This window comes from Pleurodeles waltl, chromosome 8 (assembly GCF_031143425.1).
Source record: "Pleurodeles waltl isolate 20211129_DDA chromosome 8, aPleWal1.hap1.20221129, whole genome shotgun sequence".
Classification (NCBI taxonomy): domain Eukaryota; kingdom Metazoa; phylum Chordata; class Amphibia; order Caudata; family Salamandridae; genus Pleurodeles; species Pleurodeles waltl.
Window position 1 is genome coordinate 651,542,465 of NC_090447.1, and position 9,389 is coordinate 651,551,853.

A 9,389-nucleotide genomic window follows, 5' to 3' on the forward strand; every position below is an offset into this window, starting at 1 on the left:
TAAAGCGGCGGTAAGACCGCCAACAGGCCGGCGGTAAAAAAATAGCAATTACGACAGTGGCGGAAACCGCCAACAAAGACAGCCACTTTAACACTCCGACCGCCAAGGCGGTACAAACAAACAGCGCGGCGGTCACTGCCAACAGACAGGCGGGAGACAATGTACCGCCCACACTATTATGACAGGCCAATCCGCCACCTTTTCTGGGGCGGATTCACTGCGGATAAAAACACGGCGGAAACAGGAATTTCGAAGGGAAAACGATCACCTCTACACACTCCACGAGGAACGAGGACACCATGGAACCGGAACTCCAAATCTTACCTGCGATAGACTTCCTGCTCCTCTACCAGGAGCACGAACGCCGGCGGCAAAGACTACGGTGAGTACTGAACCTACGACACAGGGGAGAGGGGAGGCAAAAAACAGGGACACACACATGCAACACCCCCACCCTCACCCACTACAACACACACACTAATGCATATCAATACAGCACAGTTACACCCCCAAACCCCCCCGGAAGAATGCAAAGACCAAAGAAAATGAGTGTAACCATCGGAATATATTACAAACAAGTAGGCAGAAATATATATATATATATCATGCATAGTAGTCCAGGTACTGCACAAAGAAAGTCCGTGGAACACTGGGACCACACGGTATGGGCGAGGCCCACACAAGGTCCCTGACCATGACGGAGAGAACACTGCAGGGGCATCATACAGCAAGAAAACAGGCACCTCAGGGGGAGGGAAAGAGGGGGCACCTCAGCCGCTTGAGTGCACAATGCCAAATCCACGAGGGGGCCACATGCCCACTGTTCAATCCTGGGAGTGCAAAGCCACAGTCTCTCAAGTCTCTACAGTGGGTGGTTTGCCAACTGTTCAATCCTGGGGAGTGCAAAGCCACAGTCTCACAAGTCTCTACAGTGGGTGGTTTGCCCACTGTTCAATCCTGGGGAGTGCAAAGCCACAGTCTCTCAAGTCTCTACAGTGGGTGGTTTGCCCACTGTTCAATCCTGAGGGGGGCAAAGCCACAGACTCTCAAGTCTCTACAGTGGGTGGGTTGCCCACTGCTATATCCTGGGGAGTGCAAAGTCACAGTCTCTCAAGTGGATAACAGTCTCCACTGGTTCTGGAGGGGGCATGGTGCCCAGAGTGCTTCATCCTGTGAAGGACAGATGTAGTGGATGGATCTCTCCACTGGTTCTGGAGCGGGACTGGTGCCCAGAGTGCTTCATCCTGTGAAGGACAGAGGTAGTGGCTGGATCTCTCCACTGGTTCTGGAGGGGGACTGGTACCAAGAGTGCATCACTCACCCCGTGACTGACCCAGTTGCGTCAGTGCCCCTGACGCTCATGGGCTAGCGGTGCTTGAGTTGGCGGTGCCCTGTTCAGCAGTGCTTGAGATGGCTGTGCCCTGTTCAGCGGTGCTTGTACTGGCGGTCCTTCATGGCCCAGCGGGGCTTGTGTTGGCGGTCCTTCATGGCCCAGCGGGGCTTGTGCTGGCAGTCCTTCATGGCTCAGCGGGGCTGGTGCTGGCGGTGGCCTCCTGGGCAGCTGTGCTGGGGCTGGCGGTGGCCTCCTGGGCAGCTGGGCTGGCGGTGGCCTCCTGGGAAGCTGGGCTGTGGCTGGCGGTTGCCTCCTGGGCAGCTGTGCTGGGGCTGGCCTCCTGGGCAGCTGGGCTGGGGCTGCCGGTGGCCTCCTGGGCAGCTGGGCTGGGGCTGGCGGTGGCCTCCTGGGCAGCTGGACTGGGCCTGGCGGTGGCCTCCTGGGCAGCTGGGCTGGGGCTGGCGGTGGCCTCCTGGGCAGCGGGGATGATGGCGGTCTTCTCCGCCGTGCAGCTCTTCCCAGACTTGCCGGGTTTCTTGTGGCCCTTCCCCACCTTGGAAGGTGTCACAGCTGACTCCACACTCCCAACGGGACCCCTGGGAGCGGCTTTGGTGGCTGGAGTCTTCCCCCTCTCCCGCCGGGCACTGGCCAACTTCTGTTGCTTCACAGGTGGGGGACTGTCTGTGCTGTGGCTCCGTGCCACACTGGCTGTCCTGGTGGCCGGTGACTACAGGCACCACTGGTCCCGGAGATGTTGTGGCTGAGGTGCAACTTCGGGACCTATGAGATGGAAGGGATGGGGGAGGTGTGGAAAAAAGGTCAAGGGTGGACAGGAAAAGTTTTTGGGACACACTGGGACGGGTAGCTGGAGGGGGTTTGCGAGTGGAGGAAGAGGTGGTGGTAGTAGGAGGTGTACGTTTGGTGACTTTGGGTGAAGGTCCATGCGCTGGAGGCTGTCGTGAGGTGGATGGCTGTTGGGTGGGTGTGTGCCTGCGTTTGTGTATCTTGGGAGGGGGCATCACAGACACACTGGGAGAGGACACAGGGGACGTGTGAATGGTAGTGGGGTGGTGACTGCATGTGAGTGGGGTGTGCTGGTGGGTGTGCTGGTGAGGGACGTAGTGGCTGTAGAGGTAGTGCATGCAGGTGTGAGTGTAGACGAGACTGGGAGGGAGACGATGAGGAGGGGGACACAGTGGAGGAAGTGGATGTTGGTGTGTCTGCATGTGTGTGTTGCTTACGTGAGTGCCTGTGGGATGTGTGGTGCTTATGTTTGCCTGAGCTTCCTTTGTGTGTTGAGGTGTGTGCAGGCTGGTCTGTAGGTGTGCTTGGGATAGGCAGAGGTACAGGGGATTGGGTCTGGGTGGAGGAAGTTGGAGGGGGGAGGCTAGAGACGGGGATAATGGCTGCCATCAGTGCTGAGGCCAGAGTTTGAAAAGCTCGGTGAAGGGTCACCTGACCAGAATGAATGCCCTCCAGGAATGCATTTGTTTGTTGCAGCTGCCTTTCTACACCCTGGATGGCATTCAAAATGGTAGACTGCCCAACAGTGAGGGACCCGAGGAGGTCAATGGCCTTCTCACTGAGGGCAGCAGGGGTGACTGGGGCAGGGCCTGAGGTGCCTGGGGCGAAGGTGATGCCCACCTTCCTGGGTGAGCGGGCACGGGGCGAAGGCTGAGGGGCTGCTGGTAGGGCGGTGCTGGTAGGGGGGGTGGCGGCTGTACCTGTAGATGCAGGGGGCACAGATGTTGCCACCACCACAAGGGAGCTCCCATCAGAGGACGAGTCCGTGTCACTGGTGTCAGCTCCTGTCCCCGCCATGGAGCTCCCCTCGCCCTCCGCCCCACTGGTGAATTCCGAGTCCGTAGTCTCGCCCTCCAGGGACATGTGGGATGCACCTCCCTCCTGCTCCGGTGCCACTGCTCCTCCACCTGATGATGCTAATGCACACAAGAACAGGGAGACCACAAAAAGGGGGGGACGACAGAAGAAAGACATGTTGAGTGCATGGATTACCGCTACCGTTGGCAGACAAGACAGACACAGAAGCAAGCACTACGCCGCACTCTTGGGCTCCACTGTTCAATTCCTGGGAAATGGCCTACAAGGCTATGGACGACATCTGCACACAGATGACACAGTGGCATGAATAGCTGTACTTGGCACTCTACAGAGGTGGTCTGGGGTGCCACATGGCCTGCCTTACGAAGGGGCCTTGCCTACGGAACTCACCCTGGGTTAGGGATCCCCACAGCCCTCCTCCCCCACCCAGACAACTCCACTGCGCGCAAAGTCAGCAGAATGAGAGTGTACTCACCCCCTTGTGTCTGCTGTGATCCTGAACATCAGGGGGTCATGGTGCGACGGGCACCCCTCCCACGTTGGGAGGCCATCCCCAGCTGAGCCTCCGCCGTCTTCTTGCTCCAGCGGCGAATGTCTTCCCATCTTTTCCGGCAGTGGGTGCTCCGTCTGTGGTAGACCCCCAGGGTCCGGACGTCCTTGGCGATGGCACGCCAAATATCTTTCTTCTGGTGGGCGCTGACCTACATGAAATGTACAGGGGAAGAAGAGAAGTCATTACCAACTGCACCGTCAAAGTGATTGGCCCCATCCCTACCCTTGCCATGTGGCACATGCATTCACCGTCTTTCATGTACGCAGCACTCTGCCCCCTTCCTTCTTACATCCAGCCCTCTCCACACAGGCATAGCCCATACAACATGCTCCCTGTGTACTTACCTGTTTGTCTGGAGGACCGTAAAGTAGGTTGTACTGGGGGAGGACCCGTCCACGAGTTTCTCCAACTCCTCCGATGTGAAGGCAGGGGCCCTTTCCCGAGACGCACGAGCCATTGTCTCTTCCAGACCGAGGTCACAGCAGCACTTGCAGTGTAGATCCTCCCCTGTCGAAAATCAGGTATCGAATGATTGAACAGATAGAAAATAGCGGTCACGTCCGCGGCAGTGCGTACCGTCACCGCCGGCATACATCGTCATAGGCTCTTGGGACCCATAGGGTCCAATGTTAACCAATGCAGCATTGCGCCGCGGTCTTCGACCGCCAACTGCGACGGTGTACAACACCAGTGCAGTTACCTCACATCCCATTGTCCCACTTTAGAGGTCAGGCAGCCGCCATTTCAGGGGCCCACATGGCTTCATTTACAACTGCGTCACACATACCTAGGCCTAGACTCAACACACATACAGGCCACCTTTTGTGTATGATTGGTGTTCTGGGTAAACTGTGGGTACGTACCTCTGAGTTGTTTGACTCGCTGTTGTCCTTCATAGGCACCGTCCGCTGGGACATGTGAGGAGATGGCGGCATCCTCCGGTCTACAGACTGTTGGTGGACCTGTCAACAATGGAGGAGCGACATTTGATAATCACCTACAGGCTTGACCGTGCCACAATCCAGGAACTGTGTACCCAGTTGGAGCCAGACCTGATGTCAGCAATCCGCCATCCCACAGGAATCCCCCCTCAAGTGCAGGTGCTGTCAGTGCTCCATTTCCTTGCAAGTGGCTCTTTTCAAACAACTGTGGCCATGGCATCAGGGATGTCCCAGCCTATGTTTTCCAACGTATTGTCCAGAGTGTTGTCGGCCCTTCTGAAAGACATGCGGAGCTACATCGTTTTCCCTCAGGTGGAGGATTTACCTACAGTGAAAGGTGATTTCTATGCCCAGGGACATATTCCCAACATCATAGGTGCCATTGATGGGACCCATGTGGCTTTTGGTCCCCACCCACGGGAGTGAACAGAAACCGGAAGAGTTATCATTCTATGAATGTACATCTCCCATGTGAATGCCATGTTCCCTGGCTCAGTGCATGACACCTACATCCTGCGTAATAGCAGCATCCCTTATGTGATGGGTCAACTCCAGAGGCACTGTGTGTGGCTATTAGGTGAGCACCTGGAAGCAAGTCAGTGGGAATGGTTGTCTGGGTCTGGGGTTATCCCTCCAGGTTAGTGTGTGTCTAACAGTTGTCCCTTGCCATTTGCAGTTGAGTCTGGTTACCCCAACCTGTCATGGCTACTGACCCCAGTGAGGAATCCCAGGACCAGGGCAGAGGAATGCTACAATGAGGCCCATGGGCGAACTAGGAGGGTGATTGAGCGGACCTTCGGCCTCCTGAAGGCCAGGTTCAGGTGCCTCCATATGACAGGTGGATCCCTATTTTACTCACCAAAGAAGGTGTACCAGATCATCGCGGCCTGCTGTATGCTTCACAACTTGGCTTTGAGACGCCAGGTGCCTTTTCTGCAAGAGGATGGTCCAGATGGCGGTGTTGTTGCAGCTGTGGAGCCTGTGGACCGTGATGAGGAGGAAGCAGAGGAAGAAGACATGCACAACAGGGACTCAGTGATCCTGCAATATTTCCAGTGAGACACAGGTACAAATCCAAACCTGCCTACTACATGTACTTTGACACTACTACCTCTCTCCTGTCTGTCGTTTTCACCCAGTGTATGGTCACTGAATTGTCACTTTCCCTTACGATTTCACAGATGTGGGTCCCACTGTGTGACATCTGCTTAGATTCCTCATAGACTAGAGCTGTGTGACATAGGTATGTTGACATTACCATTTAAAAAACATTTTAGCACTGTAATTGCTAATACACTATTTCAAAATCACAGACAGACTCCAGATCATTTTGTGCTTTAGGTGTGTTTATTTAAATGCTCAAAATTGGAGGGGGTAGTGAACTGGTGAGGGGTGATGGCAGTGGAGTGTCCATGGCAGAGTCCAGTCTATTAGTCTCACAGGTGCATTGCCCATATGGGCATAGGAAGTGGAGCTGGGGCAGTTTAATTATGGACAGGGTGACAAAGTGGGACAGTAGGATGACAATCAGGGTGGTCTCATTTCTTGGCGGGGGTCTTGGCATCGTTCTCTGTCTTGTTCCTGGATCTCAGGGACTGTTTGCAGGGTGGTTCTCCCTCTGCAGGGGGTGGGGTGCTGGTGTGGTGGTCCTGTGGCGGGCGTCCTGTCCACTAGCGCTGGCGGAGGTGGTGGGCAGTTCATCGTCCATGCTAGTGCCAGGGGCCCCTTGTAGTGCCACAGTGTCCCTCCTGGTGTTAAGTAGTTCCTTCAGCATCCCTACGATGGTGCCCAGGGTGGAGCTGATGGTTTTGAGTTCCTCCCTGAAGCCCATATACTGTTCCTCCTGCATGCGCTGGGTCTCCTGAAACTTGGCCAGTACCGTTGCCATCGTCTCCTGGGAGTGGTGGTAGGCTCCCATGATGGAGGAGAGGGCCTTGTGGAGAGTGGGTTCCCTTGGCCTGTCTGCCCCCTGTCACACAGCAGCCCCTGTGTTCCTGGGCCTCCGTCCCCTGGACCGTGTGCCCACTACCACTGCCCCCAGGTCCCTGTTGATGTTGGGGTGGTGGGTTAGCCTGGGTTCCCTGTAGTTTCCAGAGGGGGGAAGGTCTGTGGTGGCCTGTGCCTGTGTGAGGGGAACCGACTGTCCAGAGGTCCCCGATGGTCCGGGCTGGTTATCTAGATCCAGTTGGACAGAGGTGCTGTCATCACTGTGGGCCTCTTCTGTTGGTGGTGTGGACAAGTGTGGACCCTCCTGTCCGGTGACGTTGGGTAGGGTTCCTGCAGGGTATAAAAAAGGCTGTTTATTAAATCTGTGTGTGTAATGGTGTGCAATGGGTGGGTGACCGTGTACCCCAGTGCTAGCATTCCTGTGTGGGAGCTTGTGTGATGATGGTTTAGGGGGGTGTATGGGTATGTACATTGGGCATGCTTTGGTGATGGGTGTCCATGCTTTGTTGTTGCATGCAGGGCTTGGTGTTGGGATGTGTGGTTTGTCCGCTGAACTGCCAGGTGGTGTCTTGAGACCACGGAACGCACCGTCCCCCGTAGGTCGTTCCAACTTTTCCTGATGTCCTCCCAATTTCTTGGGTGTTGTCCCACTGCGTTGACCCTGTCCACTATTCTTCGCCATAGCTCCATCTTCCTAGCTATGGAGGTGTGCTGCACCTGTGCTCCGAATAAGTGTGGTGATATGTAGTGGTGTGTTGTGTGAGGTGCGTGGAAGTTGTGTGGGTGATGGTGTTGTGTGCCTGTGGATGCTGTTGTTCTTGCTGGTGGTGTCTCTCTCTGGCCTTCTTTCGGAATTTTTTGTCGTGGGGGTTTGTGGGTGATGTGGGTGTGTGTTTTATATTGTAATGGGTGATTGGGAGTGGTGTGTGTATGTGTATCAGGTGTGTGTATTTTGAATTGTCCAATGTGGCTGTGTTTTGTAAGAGTGTGTGTATTTTGAGCGTGGCGGTGTGTACGGCCAATGGAATACCGCGGTTGAAAGACTGCCGCGTGGATTCGTGTGTCGTGATAGTGTGGGCGTATTTCTGTTGGTGTGACGGTGGAGGTTTTGTTTTCACCAGTTTATCACTGACCTTTGGTTTGGCAGACTTGTGTGGGTGTCTGACTTTTGGCGGATTGCGAGATGTGGGTCATAATAGCTTTGGCGGAATTCCTCGGCCGCGGCGGTGTGTTGGCGGTCTTCTGCACGGCTGTAAGCGCCTTTTACCACCAATGTTGTAATGACCGCCTTTTTCTCTTCAGGAAACTCCTTGTGAGCCTGCTGGAAATGATGCACAGCGCATTGTGACTGAGAAATCGTTGTACAGCCAAGCCAGAATGACGCAGCAGGACTTCCTGAGTGAATAATCAAAGCAGCGCCTGCCTTGCGACCGGAAATTCGGCGCACAGCCCTACCGGATCGACACACAGCCCAACCGGAACGGCAGAGCCTGACCTCCTGAGCGAAGAATTGACACAGCGCCTGACATGCGACATGAAATCCGACGCATCGCCATACCGGATCGAGGCAATGCCTGTGACTTCTTCCTGCATGCCCAGGAATTCCCTGCATCGTCCATGGACACCAAAAAGATCCACGCATCACAGTGAGGAACCAAGACTGCGTGCCAGAAATCGACGCAAAGCCCCTTGCAGAGTGGAAAGAAACAATACATTGTGTGTGCTGCATCAGAAAATCCAATACATACCCTATTTTTCCATGCATCTCCTCCTCTGCGGTCTCTGTGTGTGTTATTTTTTACGCAAACCAGGTACTTTGTGTAAACAAGAGACAACTGTTGATTTCTAAGATTTGAGACTCTTTTTAATCCTGCAAATGTAATATCTCAACTTGTGCTTATTGAATCTTTATCGTTTTGACCCTAATTTAACCAGATAAATACCATATATTTTTCTAAACCTGTGTGGTGAATTTTTGTACTGTGTTACTGTATGATTTATTGCACAAATACTTTACACATTGCCTTCTAAGTTACGCCTGACTGCTCAGTGCCATGTTACCAGAGGGTGGGCACAGGATCAAATGGATTTTGTGTGACTTATTCTGACTAGGATTGTGGTCCTTATTTCAACAAGGGTATATACGTCTGCCAACTAGGGACCCCATTTCTAACATTTGTGATCAGCAGTGAGGATAGGACTTGTGTTTGTACAGTGATGTACACTACCTACCCACAGTTAAAGGTCAATTTGATTTGTTCTCTTTTTGCTGCAATTTTTTCTGCTTGACATTTTATTCTACTCCTAAACAACATGTCTCTGGCTGGGTTTCAAGGAGGAGCTGGAGAGTTTGACCTAGCTAAGCTGGAGGCATACACTGTCAGCCAGCTGAAAGGGTTCTGCAAGGGGATGGGAGTACCTACTCAGGGTGCCTCCAGGAAGGAGGAGTACCAAAAGGCGCTGAGGGCCTGGGCAGAGGCCGGTTCAGAAGACAATGTTGAAGTGGAATCGGCAGGGGATGGCTCTCCAGAAGATTTGCCAATAGCAGTGGGGGATGACACACCTGGTTCAGTGCCCCCTGCTAAACCAGGAAGCAGTGTCTGACGTCACAGCCTGACTGCAGAGGAAAGGAGGAAGGAGAGAGAGTTTCAACTGCAGCTGGCCAGATTAAAACTGGAGGAAAAGAGGGCAGAAAGGGAGGCAGAGGAGAAGAGAGAAGAGAGAGAGGCCAAACAAGCTGAGGCTGAAAGGGCCTTGGCTGAAAAGATACTGT